Source organism: Indicator indicator, chromosome 1, assembly GCF_027791375.1.
Source record: "Indicator indicator isolate 239-I01 chromosome 1, UM_Iind_1.1, whole genome shotgun sequence".
NCBI classification, from domain to species: Eukaryota; Metazoa; Chordata; class Aves; order Piciformes; family Indicatoridae; genus Indicator; species Indicator indicator.
In genome coordinates this window covers 38,292,229-38,310,799 of record NC_072010.1, presented here as the reverse complement: position 1 = coordinate 38,310,799, position 18,571 = coordinate 38,292,229, and positions in this window count along the sequence as shown.

The following is an 18,571-nucleotide window of genomic DNA, read 5'->3' as shown; positions in this document are numbered from 1 at the left end:
ACAGGGAAGCCCAGATACCTATCTGGGGACTAAGACTTCTTTGAGTAGTTACATTTACATTTAGTGCAATGTCCTTTCATTTCAAATATGACATGAGATGGAGGAGGAGAAAAAGGGATTGTGCTCTTTAAGCTTCACACTGTGACTCATTAGCACACAGCTAGGCACTGCCACCACACGTCATTGAGGCTGACAGGCCTCAATACTGCAGCAGAGAACTACCTGTTCAGGCTTAATTTAACTACTTGGGTTTTCCACCTTTATTCTAAGAGAAAGAGCAGTTAACATCCCAATGTACACCTTGTTGCTGGGTTATGGCAGGAGCCTGCAGGTGATAAACCATGGCTTTTGGAAGTATTGCTGTGAAATAGTCATGCAAGCAATTGGACAAGAAATGCAAGACTGAGATTCCAGGATGACATTCAAATCCACTCTGTTATTATGCTGCTTATACCAAAGCCCATGGCTCAGCTGTTGTTAAGGGTCTTGTCAGCTTTTCCATTATATGTTCTTATTTTCAGGGATTTGTTGGTCACAGAGATTTACTCCAGGCAAAGTGAAAACACTGGGAGACTAAAATTTGGCCAGAAGCAAAGAGCTTTGTTTACAGCTGATGAATTTGCAGCTGGACTGACTCTCTGCTTTAACAATGTCAAATGAAATGGAGAAGTAACTGTGTCTTCCTATAAAAACGAAGCACTAATAAGATTAAGTATGTTTAGCTTGTTCTCTATTCTATTAAGCACTAAAATCTTGGTGAACAAAATAAATTCTAAGAAGAGTTTTTCAGCACGGTCACATGTATTTTCATACTTATCCCTACCTCAGAATTACAGGGTAGGAGCAAGAGTACTTTGACATTTGCATCCACATGGATGCACACATAGTTTGAATTCAGTTTATAGACATGAGAGTACACTTTGTCCATCCCTAATATTTCTGCTTTCCAGGTCCTCTAAAGCAGTAACAATCTAGGTAAGATGAGCCCAAATATACACAAGCTTTGGATATGGTCACACTTCAGTTGACATATCATAACCAATATGTATGAAGCCAGAAACACACAGCACCTCAGAAAAAGGTGTTATTTAAGCATCACCTCAGCATATATGAAGATAAAAATTCTCTATGTTTTTTTAATTTATTCTCATTAGGATGGGTATTAAAGTATCTGATAAACATCGATGTGTGTTTTGCTTAATTTTTAATGACTACTGAAGAAAATTTTCAAAGGAAGTTTAGATTTTTTAGGTCTTTTTCAGGGAAATTCTTCCACTCTCAATCAATTCTTATCTAGAAAAATATGGAAAAGATGATTCACATATTCAACATTTGAATTGAGTTCATTCAAAAATAACATTTTAAAAATTGAGAAATTAAGATACATGAAGCACAGATAAATTAAAAAAAATCATGCACATTTCTGAATACCTTAATTTCTAATAAGTATGTAAAAAGTTAAATGTTACAGATATATGTATTCAAGTAGCTTAACAATATTCCTTTACTTACTTGTATCCATGGTACTCTCAGCATGCCAGCAGGGAAAAGAATGTAACACAGGGCTGGCAGCAAGGATGCCAGGTTCAGTTTCTGGCTATGCTGCTCACTGCCTTTGTGACCACAGAGAAGGTGTCCTTTTGTAGGATAGTGTCATGAAATTTTCAGAGACAACAGGCAACAAATTCATCATGTTAGAGAAAATAAAAGATGAAGCAAAGCTATCTTCTAACATGAAAACACTTTTTCCCCATTTTGTTCTCTATATTAAGTGACAACATCAACTCTTGTGGGGATACAGAGAACTTCAGGCTCTGGGAAGTACATGTCTTTAGTCCACACACACATTAACAAACATTTGCCTGAATATTTTGATTACAATCCACTCCTGCAATACAAACAGAGACAAGTCACCTCAAAGCTTTTCTAGAGAGTGGCAAATCCTCTTGGACAAGCACAGCAGTATTAGATCACCACAGTCATCCACTTAAATTTGAAACCTGTGCAGTTATTGACAAGATCTTTTAAGCACACCTCCAAGTTCTAAACCTTAAATCTCTGGTTACTGCAGAGATCTGCAAACAGTGGGAAGTCTCATGTATCAAGCTAATGCTTTTGGCACAGCAGCAGGAGACACTGTAATTGTCTCAGCAAAATTCCTTCATTTATGCCTCTACATCACTGAAGAATCTGTGATTATTTTAAAATACTTGCTGGGAGTTGTTTTAAAATATGTGTTTATAGAGATTGCATTTTGTTCAGCTCAGAAGCAATAAACTGCAAGGTCTGTCCATTATTATTTCATACGCTACACTTCACTACAATGTCTCTAATGGAACGGAATCCTGATACTTCTATTGCCACGTGAATTTTAACAGGGTTTCTAGACCACACAGGTGCTCTTCTCTGATTCTGCAAAGGGTCAGCATGAGCTGTTGCATTTCTAGTGGCCTATTAGGACAAAAGAGAAATTTAAAAACACATAGGATATACAAACCAAAAATGGTGCTCCTCAGATGATGCTCACCAGCCACAGTAGTACAATTCCTTCCATTTAATACACAGTCTTAACACCTTCGTGCTCAGAACAATTGGGAAGTGTTTTCTATACTGCTGGCTCTTCCTAAATGAAGAACATTAGACATTTTGATAGTTTTACTGCACCTTGCTGTGCATATTTTCCTTTGTCAGGAGAAATTGGAAGTAAATAATATCAGTAGATTATTAAAAAGAATAAGCAAAAATCTATTCACATAAACTTACAAAACATCCTTTGCCTAAGAACTTGGGTAAATGGGAAAGTTCCATCAATAATAACAATGTTCCTCACAGCTGAACAACTCCCAGTACAATTGGAGATTTTTTAATTTTTTTTTTTAATTATGGTTTGAAGCCTTTTACAAGTAACACAAAATCAGCTTTAAAAGGATGATTCTCTTCGAATCCCAGAATAAGCTTCAAGATTTGCAGTGGGTTGGGGAGGGGGAAAGGCTGCAGAAAGTTGCTTTGGGAGACATGAGGATAGATGTACCATTGATGGTTTAAAAGAAATTATCAGTGTGGTTATAAAGATGTATTTGAAAGCTCATCTCTGGATACCTCCAGTAGTGAATTTCTATAGGAAAGAATCATAGAATCACAGAATTATTAGGGTTGGAAGGAACCTCAAGATTCATCTAATTCCAACCCACCTGCCATGGGCAGGAACACCTCCCACTAGATCAGGTTGCCTAGAGCCACATCCAGCCTGGCCTTAAAAACCTCCAGGGATGGGGCTTCCACCACCTCCCTGGGCAACCTGTTCCAGTGTCTCACCACCCTCATGGGGAAGAATTTCTTCCTAACATCCAATCTGAATCTACCTTTTTCTATTTTTGCTCCATTCCTCCTAGTCCTATCATTACCTGACACCCTAAAAAGTCCCTCCCCAGCTTTCTTCTAGGCCCCCTTAAAATACTGGAAGGCCACAATAAGGTCTCCTTGGAGCCTTCTCTTCGCCAGACTGAATAGCCTCAACTCTCTCAGTCTGTCCTCACAGGAGAGGTGCTCCAGCCCTCTGATCATCCTCGTGGCCCTTCTCTGGAGAAGTTCCAGCACATCCAGAGCTTTCTTGTAATAGGGGCTCCAGACTGGATACAGTGCTCCAGGTGGGGTCTCACCAGAACAGAGTAGAGGGGAAGAATCATCTCCCTCCACCTGCTGGCTATGCTTCTCTTGATGCAGCCCAGGATGTGATCGGCAACTCATGATTATGAGTCAACATCCCTTTGAGAAGAAGTCCTTTTCCATCAGCTGACAGTCAGCAAGACTGTACTGGGCTCAGCTGACGATTGCTGCCTTAAAGACAAGACCACGACCTAGCATGCTACACAAAGTAAAGAGGCTCACTTGAAGAAAATTATATTCGCATCCAATTTAAAATATGAGACTTTTGAAACACTATGCAGCTGATGCAGGAGAAAAACAAACATGATTTCAAAAGTAACTAGGTACACTAGCTAAATTACAAGACACACCGAGATAAAATCCAGCCTGAGTATAATGTATTTGTAATGAAAATATAGAAATTGCTAGGAACTAATATTTTTAAGAGCAGCTGAAAAGTGACCATAGTCACAAAGGTTCATTTACAGTTACTGAATTTTCCCAACATGGCCTGCCACATTTAATTTGTTTCAGATTAAATGGAGGGCTGTAGAAAGCTATTCCATTGCTACACAAAACAGACCACCAACTTGCCTACATGCTCTTTCCTGCAAAATCACTTCAGCTTTCCGAGTGCCCTAAATCACTTGACTCCTCAAGACTCCACAATCACCTAGAATCTCAACAGAAAGGCCAAACTGTTCATGAATTAAATTGAGCAATGATTTTATCTCCAAATTAAATTAAAAGTAACATGACTTGAGAGCAAAGTAGCCGACTTCAAGTGTAGGCACTTTCTCTTTACAGCATTTCTAAGTAGATGGATTGTACTGAAGGCACCTATTAAAAACTGAAGTGCAATAAAGGGAACAATTCAAGAATAATTGTTGTTACCTTCCTAAAGCTAAAAAACAGTGAAGATATTTAGTTAGCCTTGCTCAGGAATCAACACTAAATTAAAAATATAATGAGCCACACTAGATTCAGAGTTGTATTTAGCACATTATTTTCTTGAATATTGAAGGCAGTAAAAATGCACACGGCGGAGCGCGGAATACTCGTTCTTGGACCCCTCATCTGATTAAACCCATTTCTTTTGCTGCAAGGGAGCAGTTCCACATTGCACTGCAGGCAAGAGTCAGCGCTAAAACCGAGACAGCCCTTTAAAACGAAGATGACTTCAAGTGCTGGGGAGCCCTCTAGTGGGACAGAGCTGTTATAACGATTTCTCCACTGCCGCTGGCTCCAACTTTGAGAGAAGTATAGTGATGTTTGCTGTGCCGACGAACTCCCTGGGGAGCCAATTCCATCTGGAACAATAAACACATTGTTCCAAATCACACAGGGAATTGTCCAGCAATGCTGTAGAAACCAGCATAAAAAAAAAAAAAAACCAGCACCCATTTACTTTAAAGCTGTGAGCATCACAACAAGGAACGCAAGCTCCCTGGTTAGAGAGCATGTCTTAACGTTCATGGAAGCAAAGTTCAAGCCTCTGATCTACCAAGGGGTAAGTAAATCATTGTGTGATCTACCACACAGTTACGTCAGAAACCCCCCTCTCTGCTCCAGAATGGAGACACATCTGTAAAGTTTTTAAAATAAATACTATCAAAGCAGTTGAAGTCAGACCACATACATGTATAATCATGCAACTACTACAGAAGTTTCAAAGAACAGACTAACAGCTGTCCTCTAGTTCATCTGTGAGTCTTTCACTTATTCCTCAGTTACTCTTGCTGCAATTCTTACTAGACCATTTCTTACTAAAGGCCATTAAAGACCGAGAAGAAAGTCACAGAAGATAGAGCTTTTTATTAGAAATGACAGGATTACAGCCAGCATTTATCAGCTGCTTTCCCTCTTATGTTGTGTCACTTCATGAAGCCTAAGTTGAGGTACTGAGCCACAAGAGAGGTCTCCAGCACCAAGGGAGATCTTCACAAGAGGTACCAAGAGACTGTAACAGTCAGCTGACATCACTAGGTAAATTGACAGTGTTCAGAGCACAAAGGCTCCTATGAGGATATTTCATCACAAAGCAAATTTGATACTTCTGGTTGCTCAACCTGTTCATACGCAACTTTGATTTCTCTTTGTAGTGACTGGGAGGGGAAGTTGTGTTAAAATCACAGAACCACAGAACGTTAGGGGCTAGAAGGGACCTTGAAAGATCATCTAGTCCAATCCCCCTGTCAGAGCAGGATCACCTATACCAGATCACAGAGGAATGCATTCAAGGACAAACTAGGTCAAAACCATAGAATTTGAGATTGTTTGTTTTTTTGTGCATCTGGAAATGTGTTATTTTCATAAAATAGCAGTAGCATCAATTGAGCTTTTTGTGCTCCATTTCTTCTGTAATTGCAGAGATTGACCTGCAAGTTCTATAGCCTTTTCAAAATACAAACCCTTCCACTACTATGTGCAACTTTCAGTCCTTGGCACACACCCTCTTGGCTGCAATGCAAAGTACAGCAACACTCAAGTGGCAGTAAGGAGTAACATCTCTATTGTTGCAGTTTAAATTGCACAGTTTAAAAAGTAGAAAAGCTTATGAAATTATTCCTAAATACTGTATTTCTAAGATGCACATATTATCAAGAAAATAGGCCTGGCTCAATTATTTGCAATTTTTTTCTAAGGTGTTGAAAAAGTTGTTAAATTCCAAGAATAAAGTGGAAGAATATCTGCATTTCAAAAAGGAGGAAAAGACTAATTACTGAGAAGTGAAAGGAAAAATATGGGTTTGTTCTGTACTTTCATTCTCTTCCATTCAGGAAAGAACTAGAGATGATTGTATTAAAATATTTCATTAAGCCTTGAATTTTAAAAGGTTGAAACAAGCTGTTCAGTGTTTAAATGCTCAGAATACTGGATAAGAAAAAAAAATCAGTATTATTACAGAGGAAGAAAAAGAAGCTTTTCTGTCACTGATGCCAAAAAAAATTATAACTAATGCAAAATGAATGATTGCATCATGTGTTGTTTTAACACTGTATCAATTTAGTAATATTAAACTGTAATACATAAAAAACAGAGTTGTATAATTACTCGTCCAGACTAAACCAAACTCCAACAAAATATAAACCCATCATTTACAGGGGGAAAAAAGGAGACTTAGTTCACTGTATGACATGAATTTTCTATTTCTTATCGTGCTCTCAACACATGCATGCAACAATGCTTCTGTCCAGAGCTTTAATTTACAGAATAATTAACAGCTATTAATGGGTGGTTATGCTGCATACCTTCCCACTAGTACTTTAATACAGAGTAGACTATTCTAATAGAAGATTAATAGAATATTTTAAACATAAATTAAGGTAAATATCTGCATTATTTAAAGAAAATATATGAATACACTGACTGGTTAATGTCTAAATTAATCTCACAATCAGAAGCAACTGCTTAGTTTTAAAAATGGACCTTTCTGTTTGAGGAGGGGAACTAGGACAGCCTGGCTCTGCTATCAGACTCTGCAGGAAATGAGCATGCATACACACATAGACTCTGTAGCCCTGGGGCAAAATGCATCATTGAATCATAGATGAATTATCAAAAATGTTTAGCTGCATTAAGCTACTGAACATACCTGTCATCTGGGTAGAGACCATGAAAGGGAGATGTGGCATAGTTGGCTTGCTCTTTTAAGGAATAACCTGGCACTTAGATATCTTTCCTTCTAAAATTCAGCAGCACCTGGTGAAATCATGTTGTGACAAGTTCCCAAATGATATTTTGGCTTTATCTGTTGTGCTGTCTGTACATGGAGATGCCTTGCCCCTACAAAATGCAATTACCAGAAGGAAGTAGTTCACCACACACTCAAGAATAAGACACTCTGCCTGCTGCAAACATAAGAAACAACACACATGGAAACATTTCTTGTGTTCAGTGGAGGAAACACAGATCTAGTTCAGGTGTGTATATTAACTTTTATTAACTGTTTACATTAAAATAATCATTAAAGTATGAAATTGCCTTGAAAAGGCAATTCTAGAAGATAATTTTATTTATCCCTAAACAAACCACCACTCTTTTGGCAAATAGAACAGTTTTACCAGGCTTTGTATTATTGATATTTAATATTTGCAGCACCATTTTAAAATGTTTTTCAGACAGTAAAGGGAAAAATTGGGGGGGCAGGGGGAAAGGGGGAAATCAAAGAGAAATTTGCAGGACCTGACTCACTTTCAGACTGTACAGTTACATCACATGTTGTCTTAGTACTTCATCAATTTATTCACATTATGTTGCAATCCTGTAAGCAGACACATTTTGGACGTACTGCTGCTATCACTAGATGAACTGCTCTAGGAAAGTGCTTTACATTAGATGAGATGATTCCTAGTCTTCCATATGCCAAGTTTCCAACTTTTATTTGTTATACACAATACATGCTACAGTGATTCTGATAACAATTTAATTCCAGATCAGGGTCAGGCAGCAGCAGGAGGGAGGCTGCAGGGAATCGCATTCTGGGAATGCATGAGGCCATGATTAGTGTATAACTCATGTGGAAAGAGCTCAGAGTTGATCTGTACTCTTATTTTATTCATGACCTGCTCTGACCCTCAACAGAATAATTTGGTCAAAAAGTTCACTTGAAAACCTCTCCTTTCAAAATCATCCACAAAACAAGAAAGATATGTGTAACCTGAGGGATTGCCAGTTGGTTAAACTGCTTTCGCTACCCTCACTTCAGTGGATTGATGCTAATTTACACCAGCTGAGAAATATGCCCCAGTGTGTTTCATTTACTCTAGAAGCTCTTTAAAAGCAGACCAAGTTCACCTTGCAGTTTTCCCCAAACTTTTGAGGTCAGTCACCCCTACATACCTCTGAATATCTCTTTGAATCAGAATGGGAGTAATGCAGTTTCTCTGCATGGAGAAATACCAAGTCTTCCTAATTTACAAAGACTTCAGTGAACAAAGTGATGATTATATCTACTGTATCTCATAAATAAATATAACAGCAGAATCAGTGCTGTTGCCAACTCTTCCACATCCTAACAAACAATATCTCCAGATACTTAACTGAGGAATAGAAAAGAGATGAAAGCTTAAGTTCATGGTAGGTTTTCAATCCAAAGATCACAAATGCCTATTTGCATCCCAGGAGACAAAGAAATTAATCAAAATATAGCAAGTACACCAAGAAAAACTGTAAGACAGCAAAATGAGCTTAAAAAGAGTATGAAGTCATTCTACCAGTATATCCATGGAAAACATATTTTCCTATTGAATGGTAAGGAGGCAAGAAATAAAAGAGGATAATAAAAAAGAAATGTAAGCTTAGAAACTATGATGAGCTCAGTCACAATGAAATTAACAAATTGAATTTTCTCTATTCTATAAAAATACTTTAAAAGTAATTTGAAATTTTCAGAAAAAAAAAATTGAAAATTATCTTAGGCCTAGAGAGGATGACTGATTTAGGCCAAGGAACAAACACAAAAGCTTTCTGCCAAAGCAAAATACAATGTTGCACTTTAGAACTTTGGAACTAGATGATCCTTGTGGTCCCTTCCAACCCTGACTGATTCTATGATTCTATGATCACCTGTGGTGATAACCTGCACCATAAAAACAAAACAAAACAAAGAAAACAAAACCAAAAAAACACAAACAACTAAACAATACACACACATAAAAAACCAACAGTGTATCAAAGGCAGGAAAAATCTCTCATGCAGACTGCAAAAGATTCTGGAAAGAGGTAAGAAATGTCACACAATGCTCCATACCATTCTGTAATTCCTCTGGATATGGATTAGAAAGATCTCTTGAATCAAGGCCAGTGCCTCCTAAGTAGGAGTCAATCAAGTAAATGCATCCAAAGCCTATGACCTTCTGAAGGTTAGCAACGTTCTAGTTTCTAACATAACTTTAACCAAGGAAAAATGCATACATCTGTTTCCCCTCCTACCATTCTCCTTTAATACCATTTCCTAGCATTTTTACCCTGGATATGGTTTTAGTATGCAATCAAACCTTCTATTGCTAAACTAAACAAGCCTGTTTATTTTAACTTGTTCTAGAAAGATTGTCCCTCCGTTCCCTGATCATACTAGTACCACCATCCTGAAGTTTTTGCATTTTGAAATCCTTTGAAGTCAAGGAGGTTATAAGATGTTAAATCTGTAGTAGAATGAAACAGGAGTTGGTCTATGGGATAGACTTAACAGACATCGTGTGCCCTAGACTGTATTTGTTGCTTATAAGGATGGAAATAACACTGGGTTAATAACTTGGCCTCTCTAGTCTCTTTGCTTTCCTTTGTTTCATCCAAAACTGTTTTATTATTAATTGCAAAGAGCAAATCATAATAAAATTGGAATGCAGAAACTTGGCTGTGCCAAAAAAGCTCTCCCTAACCTCAAGGACATTTTGCCATTAGCAAATGTCTCATATAAAACTAAATCCAAATGCACAGACTCAGCTTACAATATTTTCTTTCTACAGCATCTCCACACTTCCAAACAAAAACAAACAAACAAAAAAAAGCCAAACAAACAAAACCACAAAACAAACCAACCCAAAACAACAAGGTAGCAATAGAACTAAGGGGAATGGAGCAAAACTAGAAGGGGGTAGATTCAGATTGGGTGTTAGGAAGAAGTTATACACCATGAGGGTGGTGAGACACTGGAACAGGTTGCCCAGAGAGGTGGTAGAAGCCCCATCCCTGGAGGTTTTTAAGGCCAGGCTGGATGTGGCTCTGAGTAATGTGATCTAGTATGAGGTGTCCCTGCTGATGGCAGGGGCGGTTGGAACTAGATGATCCTTGAGGTCCCTTCCAACCCTAACAATTCTATAATTCTATGAACAAAAATGCAAACAACAACAACAACAGCAAATAAGGGCAATAGAGCCTAGGGTGCTCTGTTTCCTCTCCCCGAAAATTATAATTGCTTCTGTATAAACTTATGCTCCAAGAATTTACAGTGCAGAGTGATAAACTCATTATTACATTATTTCTACCTAGCTTCTTCATTTTCCCAACTATTCTTAAATTAAAAGGAAATGTATACCAACACATATAATTCTGTATTTCTTTGCACTGATTCCTGAAGCCTTAAAAAAAAATGTGTATGTGGAAGCATATATGTATAATAGCATTAAATGTCACAAAGTCTCATCTCCTCATTTTTCTTGTCCTTTAGAAGACTGAACTAAATTTTGCTGAAAATGCCAAAAATACCTGAACCAGTCCTGTTGCTAACTGGGGTTCCACTTCTAAATCAAAGTTTACCACAGGAGAAAGGCAGTAGCAGAGGCAAAATAAGGCAAGAAGACTTTACTGAATTCTTCAGTGATTTAGACATGACTTCAGTTATTTTGCTGACAAACAAGGGTAGTGCAGCCTGAGAAGGCTGATGTGCAGCCTGAGAAGGCTGATGTTCAGCCAGCACAGGTGTCTTGATTATTTTGTGGTGACTACCTCAGTGTCACATACTAATTTAAGTTGAAAGGGACCTCAAGAGGTCACCTTGTCTGACCATGAAACAGGGGAATCTTTGCCATTAGATAAAGGGAGCTTAGTACCTTATCCAATTGAGTTCAGCATATTTTCAAGCATCAAGTTTTTGAGGCAACCTGCCCCAATACCTGATTGCATTTATATGATTTTTATTTTACCAGTGTCTAACTAGGATTTTCCCCAAGGCTTGTGTCCATTGCCTCCCATTCTTTACCTGTGTACTGCTTGAAAGAGATTGGTTCCATCCTCTCTATAGAAGGAAGGTTCAACCCACGAATAAAAGAATGTGTTAGTGATGGCTAAGTTAGCATCAGTAAGATTAACATTCTCAAGAATGGGAAAATACTTTGTTGAGATAGAAAGCCTTTCAAAAGGTGTTTTATGGATGGGTTTTCAGGTTTAGTCCTACTATCTTGCTCTCTGTCAACTCCAAAATGACAGTTCCATCACATGAGAAGTGGAAAACAATGAAAAATATTTAAATGATTCAGTGAACTTTGGCATGTACATTATTGAGATAAAACTCACACTCTACTTTCAGGCAAGATTTAATGGATTTCAAATTTTTCCTCTGAAGGACCAGTGATTGGATATTGATTTAGAAATGGTACAAGGATGTGATTAAAAACCAAACTACAACAGAATCAAATTATAACAAAGCAAAATCTCATTGCATGATGAAGTGTAGCTATCCTATATACACTGCTCAGCATAGTAAGGAAAAAAGTATTGCACAATTCTTTATCTCAGAGAAAGAAAAATACAGGTACAAATGCATTGCAGAACAGGCAAAATCCATCCCTGGAGTGAGCTACTTGAGCTCTTAGTCTCCAGATGGATTTTTATTAAGTCTTCTATTTCTTTCCTTCAAAATTGTCTTCACTTCTCTCTTGCTCAAATGGTGCAGGGAAAACTTTTTTTTTTTTTTAATTCTTTCCAGAACAAGTATTATTCCAGAGCTTCTACTGTACAAAAAGTAGTAAGAGTCAGTGTGTGTTGTGTGGGTGGCTTGTATATCACCTCTATATTTACAGATTGATGGTTAAATGCACAGGGACTGTTAATTGGAAAGTACCCTTAAATTATGGTGATAATTTGGTTTTAAGGAAATAGGTAAACTGAGGCAAAGTGACACAAATCTGAAAGAATTTAACTTCATTTTCCTTTTTGATTTCAACTCAACTGTCTCTTCAGTGTCCTCCTGTTTCCCAAGATGCCTCAGTACTTCAGTAGAAGTGAAGGGTTTGGCATATTGTCCCTAACCCAATCCTAATCTTAATTTAAAAATAACACCACAGAGCTAACTTTGCCTTAGCAGAACACGACTCCATCTTAACCCTGCAAGGCTCACAGAATCCACCAATAAATCAAGCTCTTCAGGTTCTGGTATCCCTAAATTTAATTCCAAGCCTGACTGTTAAACTATTACACTGGCTCCTGTCCATACCAGATCTAGTCAGAAGTCACATGCCCCTATCCTAACATTCTGGAAAGACCAAATTTCCAGGTCACCATGATCCAAGGAAGTAGTGAGTGCCTCACTTGGACTGATCCTTTCCTACTCTCCATGTAATAGCTGCATTTTCTCCATCCTTCATCCTACAGTGAAGACTCACACCTTCCCCTATTTACTTATCAAAAAACAAAACAAAAAAACCCACCACCAAACAAAACCCAACCAACCACAAAACCCACTGTACATATACACCTATCTTTTGTAGAAGCTGAAAGTTGTGTGCCCATATAAACATAGAGACAAAAGCCTACAGTGCCATGGAGAACAGAGGTCCAAGAACTAATCCTCAGCTCTGAAGTCAAATGGCATTGACTGCCTCTCACCTATGTGCTACACAGTGCTGGTGGAAGAGAGGATCCATTCACCTCTTTCTCACACCCATCTATTCTGTTATTGTTCCCACCACAAGAAGTAACTTGCTCAGTGCTCTTCTATACATTTTGATTTATTGTAGATTCTGTAGTTTACTTCTGCTACTCACTTTCCTTTGTCACTGACCCAGGTTTTTCAGATGGTTTAGTTAGTTTTCCTTCACCTATCCTAATCAGAGCTGATTGACTGAACTTTAAATGTCTCATATATTCTCTTTAACCCTTCCTTGTCGATCCTTTCTCATTATCTCATTAGGTATCCTTGTCCCCTCATTCCTCCTTCAGCACAGCCAAGAGTCAGTATTTATTTTCCTTTTCCCTAAGCCTTCATGGTTTTAACTACCTTAAATAATTCTTCTTCATCACACAGAATTATCTCACTAGTCACCCTATTTTTCCAGATTATTTATGGCTGTGTTAAAGAGTACAGATGTGTTTGACAACACCTTATCAGTGACACTTCCCTTTTTGGAAAAGTGATTATTCCTGCTCTATATTATCTTTTAACCTCTCCCAAAAAGTAAATTCTGTTTCACCTGATAGCAGCTTAGTTCTTTGAAAAAGCTTCCAGGTCAAAAATTTGTTTGAACTCCAGGTTCAAACTCCATGGGTAACAAAATGATCTTCTTTAAGCATTCATTGACTTTTTCAAAATTAAAGATTTAGAAGATGTGATGCACTAACATAAAAGAGAAGTATCAGTTTGTATTCAGCAGAGGGAAGGTAAAGCTGAAGGAAAGGATTACGATGGGGAGGGGGAGAAAAAGTGTAAGGAGAGACTTAGTGACAAATTTTTGAAGACTAACAATGGAGAATTCAAGACTTGTTGTCGCAGAGATGTTGACTTGCAGTTGACCTTGAGGCACATAGAGATGCCTAGGCCAGTACAGGGTTAGAGGCTATCCAGGTCTTGTGACAGATGATTCTGGAAAAATAGCTTTAATGTTCAGTATTTGTTGTAGTATCTTATGCTGCCTCTGAAAGTAGAACTGTTAAAAAGTAAAGAGGCAAACCATATTTTACGGATCATAGAATCAGTCAGGGTTGGAAGGGACCACAAGGATCATCTAGTTCCAACCCCCTGCCATGGTCAGGGACACCTCACACTACATCAGGCTAGCCAGAGCCTCATCCAGCCTGGCCTTAAACACCTCCAGGGATGGGGCCTCAACCACCTCCCTGGACAACCCATTCCAGGCTCTCACCACTCTCATGGGGAAGAACTTCTTCCTCATGTCCAGTCTGAATCTCCCCACTTCCAGCTTTATTCCATTCCCCCTAGTCCTATCACTACCTGATATCCTAAAAAGTCCCTCCCCAGCTTTCTTGTAGGCCCCCTTCAGATACTGGAAGGCCACAAGAAGGTCACCTTGGAGCCTTCTCTTCTCCAGACTGACAGCCCCAACTCTCTGTCTGTCCTCATAGGAGAGGTGCTCCAGCCCTCTGATCATTCTCATGGTCAAAAAGGGGAACTTTAGCCTAGTCCCTGCAAAGACTAAAAATAAAAGACCATTGGATGCAAAAGGAAAAATAATTATAAGGTCTATATAATTCATTGGATTGCTAATGAGAATATAGAGCAGAGGCATAAACAGTTCTTTCTCTCTTTTCTTCTCCCATCACTTCTGCTTGCAACTTTCCTCTCTCTCTCTCCCCCCCATGGCCAGGGTATCTCTGATTTGACTACTGTGTGAGGTAATGGGGAGGGGGTGGGGCAGCGGAGGAGGTGAATGGTCTCCCTGGAGCCATCCGGGGGGGAGGTCTGAGGAGTTTGAGTGGTTTATAAATTGTAAATATATGTATATATATTGTATATTTTGTACATATTCATTGCCTTTCATATCCCTAGATTGTAGCTTGCTTGTAAATATAGCTTCATTTGCTTCCACCCCAAACTGAGCTGGTCTGGCGATTTCATACTGGGGGGTAATTCTCCAAATTAATTGGGGGGTAATTTCAACCCACCACAATGGGCTATGGGTTTAAATCTAGCCTTAAACAGAAACTCAGTAATGGTTTCAGATAGGGGGATCTGGAGATAATTTCTTACTTCTTTGTGTGATACACAACACTGAAGAACAGAAAAGACCTGAAAGGCATATAGTGATTGTTTTTGCCTTAATGCAAGCCAAGAAAACAGGAGATTGTTAGTCTACCAGGCTAGGCTTTTATCAGGCTAGAATGGAAGAATTAGATTTCCTAGTGCATCATTCACAGCACATAGAGCTAAGATGATTTACATCAACAACAAAGACAACTAACTGTGGGATGGATCAGTTTGTCTCGTCTTGATAGATGGACTCAAGGAACAGTTAAACAGTTAGAAATCTGCTGCAGCCTTTGAGAATAACCTAGGTAGAGTGTCCTCCAAGGCTAACACAGCCAGGATAAAAGAAGATGCTGGGAGAAACAAGGCTATGGTTATTAATGCCCTCATCTGAGGTTAGCAAGTATTTCAAATATGATTAGTTTAGGTCAAAGAAGATGAGGAATGGAGACCAAACATTTAGGTGTTTTACTGAATTGTGCAGACCTTGAAGCTGAAAGCTGCTGCCAGTCGGTGAGAATGTCTGATGTGAATCCTGAGACAGGAAAGCCACGATAGACCCTAGCATTAAGACTTGGAATCAAAATCCAGCATATACTTAACCTTCAAGACCATTTGGGGGTCTGTAGTAGTTCTTGGCAAATTTCACAGGGGTCAGAATGAACTTGAGAACAGTAAATCACTAGGCTGTTTCAAACCTAATTCAGGTAAGTCCTATGATTACATGTACTCATAGCAAATTTATATTAATTTTTTGCTGTTGCATTCAGTTAATGATCCAGTGTTACAGGAATCACTATGCCCGTGTTCAAATCATTATGCAATTAAAATCAGCTTCTCACACAAATAACCCTATTGAACTCTTCAAACCAGTTGGAGGGTCTGCATGGGTCTTACAGTCTGGAAAGTTTATTTCACAACTAAGCCACGGAGTACTCTGCAGGCAAGAGCTTATACCCAGCAATAGTTTCTGCCTTGCTTTCTCTGATCATTCTCATCCCAAAGTAACAATGCAAGAATATGAAAGTGCCTGACTTTGTAGAGCCAGGCTGAGCATAATGAATTGCCCTTCACTTCAGATCAACAGCTTAAAGATATACACAGTTACTGAATCTGAGTGTTCTCCTAGCCCAAAAGCTCCTACCATAGGCATCATTCAGCTAAATGAATCTTTCTTAAACAAGCAATCCCCCAAAAAAGCTCTTCCTCAGTTTTCTAAATTAAAATACAAGCAGGGGGGGAAATAATAGGGGTGAATACACACAAGTAAGAACAGCTTCTTGGACAATAAATTGAGAATGAAGTCCTCTCTGAGGAATGGAATAGAGAAAAAGACCAAACCAGCTTGAACATAAATACCGAAGGTTTCATCCAAACACAAGGGACTGAACTTGAGTCTACATGAAAACCTGTATAACTGAAATTTGTAAAATAAATATTTGCCCATCTATATTTTCTCCACTATCTGTTATCAGTTGTGCCTACTTATATTACACCAATGCCAGATATTTTCCTAGATTTTTGAAGAACCACGTATTCTGTTATATATAAATCAAATGAAATCAAAGTATGCACTTCCTCCTCTATGTTTGGACAAGCAAGATTGCCTAACAGGGAGTATCTTGTAAGTGTTTTAGTTATACTGTAACATACAAGTAAGATACTGTTACAAATAAGGAGGGAATAACACGAGAAATTTATAAAAATATATATATTTATATCCACCACCCTCCTAACGTAATTCAAAGGTTATAAAGGTTCAGTAGTTTGGTTACAGATTGTTTGAAAACAGTATTTGGAAAAGATAAACCCAAAAGCAGCAATAATACTCCACTTACAAAAGGAAGGAACTTCCTGGGGACTTTAGGAATATATTAGATGCTCACAACACCATTTGCTGATTGTGGGAATTCCTCTTTTCATCCCTTTTTATTGGAGGATTCTCCTAAACTGCTAGCTGCTTAGTCCACTTGTGTGGTGAGGAAAAAAAATGAGAGAAAGAGCTCCCTCACTCCACAACTGTGCCATTTTTATGAAAACCAAACCTATTTTTTGTCAAATATCACAAAGGAGAGCATTTTCAAAATACCAGGAACAGGTAAAGATCTGTCCTTTGCCCAGACTTGTCCCAGCGTGGGGTCTGTGTCTTACCACGCCTGGCAGGACATGTGGCGTGGGTGAAGGGCTCATGAGTCTACTGACCCACAGCCCTGGGTGGGGGGAGGTGTCTCCCCTCTGGCTCCCTCCATCCCAGCTTCTCCTCTTCCCCACAGCCCCACTTCACAGGGTGGGGAGGGGCTTTGGATGTACTGCCACAGATACACAGCTGCACAGACCAGGAAATTTTCCTCATGGTACCAGTAAGAGCAATTATACACTTCAGGGTTCACTTTTGTCAGTAACATCTGAAGCACTAACATCATAACATGTCGGAAACCACCTGGCCACAGCACACTTCATAAACTTCCCAGGGTTTCATTATGTGAAAGTGACCTTTTCTCTTTCTCCTTCTTGACCCATTCAAAAAGGGTATTTAGTAGTTGAAAAGAAACATATCCGGCAAGTGGATTTAGAGTTCAACTTGACAGAGTCAAAGTAATTCTATATGTTGAAAAAACAGTTATTTGTGCACAGATACTCATGCACTAACTGCCTGCCTCCATGTCTCCCAGCCTGTCTCAGCCTTCTGTCCATAGCTACAAGCTTTTGTTCTCAGAACCCCAACAATAACCTGTTCTTGAAGAAATAGCTGCATGGAGCTTATAAACTGTAGCACCTAAATTCCTGCTGCTATGCTGGGCCATGGCTGAGGCAAGAACAAAAACATGACCAGGTTATGTCAGGGTTAGCTTCTAAACTTCTGACTCCCCTTAACAAAGGCAAACAAATTATGGACCTTTCCTTTTCTGGAAGTGAATCTTGCCCTTCTGATGAGAAGAAAGCTCTGAACTTGCTTCCAACAACCCTATATGAAAGAGACGTTTCAGTTCAGAAGTTGGGGGAGAAAAGCAGATGAGAAGGTCTCAAAGTCTAAATTCCCTTTTCTACAAGTGAAATGCCTTAGGGTCTGAAGTCTTCTGGTGGTCTGCTTGCCAATGTACACTTCCAGTTGAACTTCTACCACTACTGCTGCCATCGCTAAGCCTGGCACCTAGTTGTAACAATCCCATTTCCAGACTCTCCTTGGAAACCCCTGGAAGAAATGTTCTAGAGTCACTTGTTTTGCTGTCTCCTGGGAGAAAAGTCATCCCTGGTTTTAGCCATAGGGTTTGGGAACTCTATTATCCAGTCCTGTAGGGCTAAAATGTGAGACAAATATATATCCTGCTTGATCATGTCCAGCCTTTACAGAGGAGGAGGATGATGGTGATGATTATTACCAAACTAGAATAGTTGTATAGTCTTAAGCATCACATGCTTAATGATGCATCCCCAGATGTAAAATCCTTCCCAGAGCTAGTAATAGACATCACAGCAGGGAGATTTAAAATTACCCATTGCTGC